This window comes from Anas acuta, chromosome 8 (assembly GCF_963932015.1).
Source record: "Anas acuta chromosome 8, bAnaAcu1.1, whole genome shotgun sequence".
Lineage (NCBI taxonomy): Eukaryota > Metazoa > Chordata > Aves > Anseriformes > Anatidae > Anas > Anas acuta.
Window position 1 is genome coordinate 14,653,185 of NC_088986.1, and position 11,627 is coordinate 14,664,811.

The 11,627-nt window shown below is 40.9% G+C and overlaps 1 long non-coding RNA gene across 2 annotated transcripts in view; it reads right to left on the reverse strand.

Annotated features, from left to right (window-relative positions):
* Window positions 1–11,306, reverse strand: part of LOC137860564 (uncharacterized) — a 92,820-nt gene extending 81,514 nt beyond the window's left edge. For both annotated transcript variants that reach the window (XR_011099013.1, XR_011099012.1), the window contains exon 1: window positions 10,972–11,306. This is a non-coding gene — a long non-coding RNA (uncharacterized lncRNA). The remainder of the gene's footprint in view (window positions 1–10,971) is intronic.
* Between the last annotated feature and the right edge of the window lie 321 nt (window positions 11,307–11,627).

Sequence of the window (11,627 nt, forward strand, 5' to 3'; positions counted from 1 at the left end):
GACCTATTAAAAAGCCAAAGTGATGTTGACAGAAACTCTGGAGCTGCTGAAAATCTATCAAAAATATTCTTGCAGTATAATGATTGGAGTTCCAGCCAGCCCCGATCTGCGCAGACACTCGCATTTACCAGCAGTTACAACAAAAAGAAGTGTATTAATGGGGTGGTGATTTTTTTTTTTTTTCAATGATGACTATAAAAAGCACCCACTGAGCTGTTTCTGGCGTCTGCCAAGTGGTAAGTGCACAGTGAATTTCAGCTGAGGAGAGGTTAGGCAGTCTTGAAATTCTTCTGTTTCGAAACAGGGTGCCTAAATTCGCTATGTGAAACCGATAATCAAAACGGAAAAAAAAAAAAAAAAAAAAAAAAAAAAAAAAAAAAAAACAGGAAGAGAAGTGAGAAATTCTGGCAGTTTTGGAGCGCCACCTGCTGTGACTTGCAGCCCCCCTAGGGTTCCCCAGCTCCCTGCTGGCGGGGGTGCAGCCCCCAGGGGCAAAGAACATTGGCATGGACCTGAAATGATGGATGCTCTGGCAGTCGTGAGATCTGTGTTTGCCAAGAACAGTTGGAAAAGCCACGGCTGGGGCTCAGGGGTGGCCACTGGCTAGCAGCACTACTGCAAGGGGCTGCTGCTCTAGGGATGGGATGCATGGGAGGCACGGCTGGACAGCAGACTTGGGCTGCACAGCCCCTTCTTTCCACAGCTGGAACAAGAGGGGCAGAAACAAAAAGCTGACATTTTGACCCTGTTTCATGTACAGGCTTCGTCCCAACACGTGCAGCACAAGCTAGTGAAATATCTCAAATAGGGAGCTAATGCCAACAAAATTCTCTACAGCAGAACGGCCACCAAAATTTATTTTGCTTTGCTATATAGGATGAGGTCAGTACTATGATGAGACATCCTACATGGCAAAGCCCATAGGGTGCAGAGCCATGTGTGTATCTGCTTTGAGCCACCACAACCTCTGTGGAATGCAGCACATCACATCCAAGCTGGAACTCCAGTGCTGCTCACAATGGCTTGTTGTGGGGGAAAAAATAGGTTGTTGGATCCAAACCATTAACTCGCCCAACTGATGATGTAAACATTCACCTCACAATTTTTTTTTGGTGCCGTGCTGAGACTGTATCAGCAAAGGTCAGAACTGGGGCTTCAGGTTACAAGGAACTTTCTGCCATGGCAAAAACCTGCCTCTGACACAGCTGCTGAAGAACACTCTGGGCAGCAAATCCTCCCTCCTTCAGCAGCTATCTGAAAAAGGACCCTCAGCTGCAGGACGTCCAAAAGAAGGGCAGCCCAACAAGATGCACAGATCTCTCCTTCATGAGGAAGGTTCTGCATTCATTCACCAAGGCAGCAAAAAGAAGAGAAGGAATGAGGAGGCTCTCTGCAAATAAACATGTGCCCACCACTGCCTTCCACGCAGCACGCTCCCCCCGTGGGGCACACGCATTGCCCAGCACCAGACAATAAATCAGGCCGACGTTTCAGGAGCATGTAACAAATGCTACAGACATGCTGCTAACTTCACATCTCTTTGCAGCTTTTCTTTCAGTGTCTTCTAAAGTACAAAGGAGAGTGAAAAATCTGACAGAGATCCAATACATAGGCAAAGCCCAGATAATCCAGGACCCACGTAATCTGCATTTCACATCTAAAAATTCAAATCTTCTACCACTGAGACAACCTGCCATTTGTCATTCTGTAAGAATTTGGGTATAATTAAATACTGCTAGAGATGCGAGGAAAGCTGTGTTATTTCCTGTGAGGAGAAAAGGTGACTTGGAGGTTTTTAATATTATAGTTATTGCTTTTCAGAAACTCTCCTTAGGAAATGTTGGAAAATCCCTTCTCTCCAAAAAGACAAGCCTAAAATTACAGATTCATTAAATCAGTGTGTGGGTAAGAAGTTTCTTCATATAGTATCACTAGGTTTAAAACAGAGAGAAAACACATCCTCCTTTCATCTGCCGGGGAAGAGAAATCTACAACAGAAAGGGAATATATAAACAAAGCACGGTGCTCCTTGGCAAGGTCTTTGCTGTCAAAAATCCTTCCTGTTCAGGGTCTTTTTCCCCGCTCTACCTACACTTAAACTATCACTGTCCCAAACTGTTATTTTAGGGTGGCATTAACACGTGAGGATTTACTTACTTCCTGAGCAGCAATGTCACCAACCCTTCAGCACGACACCACAAACTTCTGATCAAGGCTCTGCAACAGCATTCAGTTCACTAAACATCTGCCCGACATGAGAAAATATTCCCCACGCAATGCTTGTCACACACGTCTGGACAAAAATATTCTCTTTATCATAATCAACAAAGAGTTGACTAATCTTTTTTTGAGATCACAACATACTTAAAATTATTAAGAACAGTGTAGTGAGGCCATTAAATAAACAAGGCCCAAGGACCAAAACAGTTGAAAGTCACTAACTACACTGCGGTTTGGGTCAATCTGGTTATCTTCTAATGAGCGTAACTAAACAAAATGAGCAGAGAGTAAATACTTTCCTAAACTTAAATACTTTGAGCTGCACTAGTTTATCAAATCCATCAGACCAATATGAGTCAGTAAACAGGAAAAAAGAGAAAGGAAAAAAGAGCTGCTTACATTTTCCCACAAATAACATCCCACCATGTTGTCTGTGGCTGAGACAACTATCAGCCCCATTCCACCAGGCTTTCACAAACACTGCCAGTATGAACTCTATCTTCTCCTCCAGGCTTCACCTCTCTTCTGTAACACTAGCAGCTATTATTGACATGCTAACTCTCCAGCTAGAAAGGGAACCAGGTGGCCGAATCAGGGCTCAGTGGAAGCTGATAATTACGTAAGTCCACAGATTCTCTGGTTTAGCGAATCCGTACTACCTCCTGAGCCAACACACAACTCTTGATAATGAGGCACAGAGGCAGCAGCTGCCCTCTGGCTCTGTACTTCTGCAGAGGTGCAAGCCTCTTTGTGGCAGCTTTGTTAAAGCTGGATCTTTAGAGTTTCTTGCCTATGACCGTACCTTGCTTCAACAAAGTGCTGAGATCCATAAGCTATTTTATAAAGGGCAACAGTCCCCATCAAAAACAAAGGTTGGGGACTTGAAGCTAAATATGTGTTTGAGAACCCTGCTCAATAGTTGCTTCTTTTTGTAGTTCTCCAGACCGGTGGCATGGCTGAGAACAGAGACAGCTTACAGCAGAGGCTCAGAATGCTGCATGTACAGCACATTGGTGTTGTGCTGCACTGCTACACACACGTGCTGCACATCGACAAAGAACTCAGAAGGATCCTCCTGATACATTTCTGAAACAGGATCCCCTAAGAATTACTGCAGGCTCAGCAGTGATTTTCTCCATGACTGTGAGGAAATCACTTTGTTTCTAGGCTCTATTGCCTGTACATAAAAGAAACTGATACTTGCACAACATTCACTAACTTGCAGAATATTGCAAATGTTAATGTCATAAAGCACAATGAGCAAGAGACTGATAAGACTTACTGTTCCTACTCCAAGATCACCCCCAGTGGCTCATTAGCAGTTGACTTTGCAGTTACACATGCAATTTTCCACATGGGCCACCTTCTAGGGAAAACAGATGGTGAGAAAGAACATTCCTTCCCCTTACCGTCACCCCTCCCAAAGAAGTGGCTTCTCCACTTTGACAAATGTTTTCCCACCATTATCATTTAACTTCATAAAATGAAAATAAGTCTTGGTGTGTGTTGGACAAATAAATATGTATACACAGGAGAAATTAACACCTTAAGAAAAGAGAAAATTCTGGATTTGGAAGTTACGTATGTATCCTTGCTGCCTTCTGGCTTTGTGTATTTTTTGTCCTCTGGGAAGCCTGCTAATGGTAGAGACACGTCTGGTCCATGTTTGCACTGGACTATAATGCACTCGTTACTGTACATTAGATGACAGATTAAATTGTATTTTATATGTATTTGGTACTCGTACATTCCAGACTTTCCCATTTTTGTTCTCAAACACAGACGTGCAAGAACATGAAGGAAGTAGAATTCATACCTAGTTCCAACAGTACCACTCTGACTCTTACACACATCTCCAGTAAAGCTGTGCATATATGGATTTAACTTGGTCCACAGAAAACCTCCTCTGTTCCACAATGATCTTAATGCCAAGGAGTACAAATAAACGTCATGGTCCTTCTCTCTTTCCTCTCACAATGCAGTAATATTTATCTACGAGGTCAAAATACATATGAATCACTGGGTTCTATTTTCTCCTGACATAGGAATGTTGATTTAGATAATGCCACAGAGACAAAGCTTCCTTCTTCAGCATTGACACAAAGTGTTCCATCATCAAAGGGGAAAACAACCTATTTCTGAAATGTGGAGTTGTTTTCCCCAGGTCACTTGTGTTTAATATCTGTTTCATCACTTAACTGTAGCTACTGTAACTAACTTAAAAGTACTTTAAGAAGACAGAGGTTCAGGTATTTAATTTGCAAAATCTATTGCACAACTCCCCACAATTAATTGCTGATGCCTTCAAGTGGAGAAGGATGCCAGAGGACCACCACAGGTCTGACACCCCAGGAACTGTCTCCCTCCAGCAGCCCAGCAAACCACGTACATACGCAGGAGCACACACACTAATGAACTGGCTAGCTCTTCAATAACAGTTGATTTATATAAACTACAATGGTTTCTACTGAGTTTAATGTATTTATAACACATTGCAGCGTATAAATATGCAGCAGGAGGGGACCCCATGCTTTGCATGTCTTTTGATCAGGCACTGTGTTTATTGTCAGTCATTTTGAAATTAGATTCCAAAATAGAAGAGACTTCAATCACAGTAACCCTATCTCATAGTGGTTTCAGAGAGCACCCTCCAGCAAAATGCCTAATTAGCAGTATTTTCTGAAGATTTGGGGCACCCAACTTGAGACAATCTGTGTCTGATTTCCAGAAATGCTGAACATTCATAGCTCCCACTGATACCAGCAACTGCAGAAGGTAGCTCAGCCTGAAAAGCCAGAGATGTTTCACGAGACCAGGCACTACAAGGCACGTAATGGGTGGTCACTTCAGTTTGTACACATGCCCAGTATCATCAGAAAACATTACATATTACCTGATTCCATCAGCATAAAATTAAGCTGCTTGTTTACAGACAAGCAAAACATCAAGAAAATCCCTGTTTTGTATTTGAATGGCTTTTTTGGAAGATCGCAGTATCTACTGGTACATATTTGTTGCAGAGTTCAGCGGGAGTACCACCCCATACACAAACTCATTTATCTAGATGTATATTCTCTTCACTGTAAATTGTTCTTGATGTCTATTTCTTTCCCTAAAATTTCTTATGTATAGAATTGTCATTTTGCAATCATAAGCACATTCAGGAACTACTTGAAAGCAGGGATGAAGTAGAAGTAATTTATGAAGTAAAAGAAACAGATGTTTTATCTTTCTTTTTTTCACCAGGAAAAGAGCAAACAAGGTGTTAAGAAGACTCGGATGGATCAGAGGACATAACTGGCCACATTTTCTTTACTTATAGAGTTCTACAGTATAGATAGAATATTTGCGTCACCAAAATTTCTAGACCTAGACAAGTCAAAGGACAATGTGCTTAGGACATTGCAGGGACTTTTTCCTGGTGGGAGGGATTTTTTATTTATTTAATTTGCTTTTGAAAGTCCAGCAAATGGTATTTTTGCTTTGCAGCTTCTTTTATAGCTACTGGTTATGCAGCTGATGTGATTGCCACTGATAGGAAGATGTTGCACTGATTTTTATCAGCACCAGACAGCTGATCCAAACGAAAAGATGTGATGGTTGCAAAGATTTGAATTCATGACTCAATGTAAGTGTTTGCAATTAATCAACTCCATTTTTACTTTTTGTCTACAGTGATGCAGGTACAACGTTAAAATTGAACCCCTGAGTGGGAAAAGAAACACCAAATCCTCCAACAGTGGTCTCCAACTGAGAATTTTTTGAACTGTCCCAGACATTTACTAGAAGCTTCTTTCTCTACTTGCTAGCAGAAAAATCTCCATGTGGGTAATTCTTTGGAGTAATTCACCAGCTAGTGCAAATGGATCTCAATTTGAATTCTTCTTGCCTTGCAAAATTTTCGTCTGTACTGTTACTCAGCTAAAATGAGCAGTATCAATTTACTCCGCAGTTTCAGAGGACAAAAATCTGTCCTAGGACAGACAGGATCTTCAGGGTCAGAGGTGGCAGAAATGCATACTGTCAAATTCTGCTGCTGCTGCAGTGCTGTGCTGGGGTAGTGTTGGCCCTTGTCTTGAGAACTGATCCAAATCAAGGGATGAACATGATACTCACTGTGCAACCTCATACAGATTAAAGAAGCAGGTCAATTTTCACTGTGAGGGAGCAAAATATTCTCTATGTTACCATTACAATTAGTAAAATGAGAGCTTAGATTTCACATTAATGACTATGATCTGAAACAAACAAAAAAAAAAAGATGTGCAGTAGCACCCTCCATGCTGCACATCCAGGAACAGCAAAGAGAAGGGAAAATCCAGTCTGCATTGCTGGGGAAAGTTATAAAAAATTTAGAAGTATTTAATAATTTACACAGTCGGACCACTGACCTTAAAAGTTGTGTTAAAAAATTAAGAACCTCAAAGAAAAGTTATTCAAAAATACAGACTGTACTTAAAATAGGTTATTAGTTCCCAAAATCATTACATATGACTGAATTTAATAACAAATTATGTATGAACACAATTACATGTGTAAGTAAATGCGATAAGATCTGAGAACTTCAGAGCAGAGCTATGCAGCATCAAGCTGAGGCAGCGAGCAAGTGTGACACCTACAGAAGAAGCCTGGCTGAGGCACTAACAACTCTAATCTGTGCTCGGCTGATGTCTGGCATAATACTGAGGACATTTGCAGCCTGGCAAAATATTTATTGTCAAACTTGTCTCAGTGTAGACTTCAGTATAAATGAGACGATAATCCCTTTCTCCATTATACTTCACATATGACAAATTACACCAGACTGTCACATTCTTTCCCCTCCCCCTTACTACTCCTAATCAATTCACTGTGTAGGCCAAAATATCACTTGAGCAGTGACTTAAGAAACACAGGTATGATCTGAAACCTGGTATGCACAAGGATGTACTAACTGACACTAACATGGCACCCAGTAGAGTTAGGAGTTTAAATGGGGAAAAAAAAAAATTGCATTTTGCCAGCATAAAATTTGATTCCTAATTAAAAGCAAAGAAGGTATTTCATCTCATGCAAACTGTTATACAGATTTACTGGTAGGGAATACGAGTATTTTGGATGGTTGGCTAGTGAGTAATCCCTAGATTAACTGTGCAAAGCACTTATGTTTCTCTGTGAAGAAATAAGCTCAGGACTATTCTTTTACTGCATGCAGTGTGAAGATAACAAGCCCTTCACTTGAAGAGGAACACCTTTTTGGGTTTCAGTAAAAAAAAAAAAATAAAAATGAAAGCAGTGTTAACCTGCATGCAGGAGAAGTGCATCTTTGATTGTCAAGTGCTGAAATATCTTGCTCAATTTGCCTTGACTCAGGAAGTGATCTCTGATCTCAAAATTGTTGATGCTAAAAAAGGAGCATTGTCTTAAAAGAGCAAGGCAGACAGTACTATAAAAATAATGAGCTGGGAAGACTCTTAAGCCTTTTACATAATAGAACCTCTCACTGCACTGATGAAGATTCCCTCAAGGCCCAGTGTGTAGCGCTTTACTTTTATTTTGGCTTATACAGGCAAACACCATAACGTCAATTAAAGAGGCCACTTATTTACTAAGCATTCAAAGTCTACAGCAGTTAAGAGGATTAATTGTTTTCACGCACATAAAATTTAAACATAAGAGATTAAAGACAAACCAACCTGGTCACACACAACTAACTTCAATTAACCTATCTGCACTTGCTAAGCAAATTTGCTAATAAGCACAGACCACTGGTTCCAGATAAGATCCTGATACTGCAACAAGTTCTCTCCACGTGAACTGTGAGAGAAGGAGCACAGTCAGAGCACTGCTTCAGAAATAAAAAACAACAATGACCCCTAGAATAAACCATTAAGGAGCAGTTGCAACTGTATGCCAGTTGAAATTGTGGAAAATATATGTGGAGACATCCAGAGTTACCTTCAGAAAATAACAGCATTTGAACTTCCAACATTAGCAGCTCTACTGCAATCTGAAATTTGAGAACAAGGCTGCTAATAACAGGAGAGGAAACCACCCAATATTACAAATCACAACTACTCCATTCATTTCAACAGAGTTCATGTGCTGAAGTGATTTACATCCATCACATTACACATCCCAAAATGGGAACTAGAGCCACTTTATCCTTCTGCAGTTAAATTAATGGAGGCCTTGAGCTTCAACTCTGCCTGGCTAGAAAGCTGCATTCCCTCAGAAGCTCGCCGCACAGGAGACCTCCTCCAAAGAGCTGCAGCAGGAGGCAGGTTTGCTCAGTACATGTTTGTTGATATTGGGTTTCATTACTAAATTTGTGTTCCTCATCTCATCCCTGGAGATGTTCAAAACTCAGCTGGGCACTGCTGTGAGCAGACTGTTCCAGCTGACCCTGCTTTGAGAATCCTCTCGGGTGGCCTAGAGCATCTCCAGAGGTCCCAGCCCACCTCAGCTATCCTGCCGTTGTACAACAGCAGCCAAAATAGCAGTGCCCACTGCTCCAGGTCTCTCTGAACATGCTGCAGTCACCAAGCAGAACGACAGCAATACAAAGCCCCTCTCCACAAAGTCAAGAGCCTCTGCAACTCCTCTGTGGTATAGAAGTTTCCATACTACCCGGCTTCAAACACTTCTTATCCCTTCTGATTTCAAGCTACAATGCATCTTCAAACAGCCCCTCCCTAAAGCATCATAGTGTAAATCCTGCATTCAACATAGGATGTGGTGGGTTTTTATTTTTTAAAGAAATAGACAGCTGTCACACAGTATGCCTTCCCAATAAACAGCATGCTAATTACATGACAATTAGGTAACAAGGAAGAGTCACATAGCAAAACAAAACCTAGTATTTCTGGTTTTCCTGATTAATATTTCACAATAAATTGTCTTGTTTTAACCAATATCTCAGTTGTCTCAGCTTTAACCAACATCTTCATTTTCAAAAGAGTCTGTTGGGATGTAAGTTTTTCCTACCCTTATCCCTGTTACCCCTGTGCAGGTAATCACCTCAGCCAGCTACACACAACTGTGGATTTTATTCCTTCTTCTCAGCTACCAGCAGAATTATTGACTCATTTCACTAATTTCCAGCCCATTACACCTGCACAAGCCCAAGGGCTCTTCATAGAAGCAAGCAATATCACAATTTGGCCTGCTGAACCTTCAGTGCTGGCGGTGGCATGGGCAGAGCTCTGCAGAGCTGCCAGTTCAGAAGGATGTGCCTGGCTGTGGCACCTTCCTTCCTCTGCGGGCAGCCACCTCCTGCTGCACCACGTTCCTACCATCAGGCCATCTAATTGCAGGTACCTGCAGGAATCCACAGCTCGTGATTAGGAACATAATTTAATATTAAAAAAAATTAAATGTTCTATGTAAAATATCTCTTTCAATTAACTATTAGAACAGGAACATAGCTCTTCCTCTTCTAGATAGCTGCTCCAACAGCCACGATCAAGTCTTCCTTTTTGGCCCTAGGAACAATTCTTCCACTTGTTAAAAGACAGAGTTTCAACATAAGAAATTGTATCTATGCTCTCCCATAACATCTTATAGCCAGCCAGCTGATTTCCAAGCATCTAAATTTTTTATAAATTTTATAGCCAGCCAGCACGATTTCCAAGCATCTAAATTTTGGATTTAGAAAGATAACAGTAAATCTAATCATAGGCGTATGGGCCATGGCACATTTCAATAGTTTCTGAGCAATTGTAACCCTGTTACTAATAAATAGCAGTAAACCTGTGAAGGTTCTTAAAAATAAGAAGTGGTTATATATTCAGTGGAATAAAGGCAGAAAAGCAGCCTATGTACATCTTGCCTATAATTTTCCTGAAAGGTCAGGTAGGCATAGGGCATTTTTTGCCCCATTTTCACAGAAACAGGATAATAAGTTTTCTGAAGACACTGCCTAGCCATCTTCACGTCCTTCAATTTTCTTCTGTTCTAGAAATCTTTGTTTTATGCCTTTCTCTAGAAGGCCCCTTCACTGTACCAAGCAATGAAACAGAAGGCTTAGCTGTGTTGTAAAATACTGCATGTGCTAACATCTGGAAGTGAGGAAATAGGATTTGAGAATCAGGGGACTGTATTTTATTTTCTGAGTGCACAGCTTCAACAATGTAGCAAACAGTCCACAAAAAGCATAAATAATACTCATTTAGACTAACTCTCTCTTCCATGCTTGCAAACTAATGTAATTTGGTGTCAATTTCACTTAAAAGTAAGAAGTATACACATATATATTAGGACACAGAACTTAGAAAAATCAGGTCCTGATTTTTTCCAAAGCTGAAACCCTTAATCACAAAGGTAAGATCACATACATTACATAAGTCATTTCATAAAATGTATATCAAAATGAGGGGAATATCTTCTAAAAATAAGAGAAAAATATCTGTGTAATTAACGTGATAATTACCTGGGTAAAAAATATTAATTTAAGAACATCTTTCCCAAGCAACTATGTACTGAGACAGAAATAATCTGATGGTGTATGTTGAACAGAGGAGGTCTTTCACATGAAACACAGGCCTTTTGGGAAAACTAGGCATTCAGCAAGCAGAAATGGATTTTGAATAAAGATCCAAACAGAAACCGTAGATAAAACCAAAACTAACTTCTGTGGAAATGCACCAGTTTAGTGCCCTTCTGCAGCTGGCTTAAGGAATCCATTTCACACTTGGCTGAAATGCCTGCTTGGTCCCTACCAAAACAATCCAGCATCTGAACACCTCCTAATCTTTTCTGCACAACACTCACGTGGTGATGGTGATCCTGTGATTTTTCAAATGGAGAGATGCCAGGGAATAAAGAGCTTGATCCAGAAGCACAGCAGGCATATCGAACCCAGGGCTGCCCCACTGCCAGGCACTGGCCGCTCAGTGCAACGCAGCACAGGTGGGACACTGGGGAAAGGGCAGGCACAGGTGACCAAGCACCTGATTTGGTCAGCAGATAATTAGTTACCACTGATCACCTACTGAGTGCAGGGCTAAGCTCCATTTTTCCAGCTGCAAAAGCGCACCACATATTTATATTAAAAAGCCCTATTCCTCCAGGCAGCGACAAAAAAGTAATGCCCTGGAGCAGCCTTGAATGAGTATTCCAGCCATTGAGGCGATCCATGAAATGCCCTGCTCCACCAAAATATGGGTAATGGGAGGGGTTTCTTTCCTATGGAAACTCCTCTGCTTGATATAAATAATATTCATAATGAGAAAAGACTCTTCATACCTACAGCTCGGTACCAGGATATTATCCTAGGTACCAGAGACCAAAATTTAAACTCCTACTCCAAAGTTCAAAACTAAAACTTTTTTTTTTTTTTTTCTACTGTTTGAGGTGATTATTCTGAACAAAAGAACATTTCAGAAAGTTTCTCTCAGTTTTGGATGCTATGTTTTGTACATCATTTC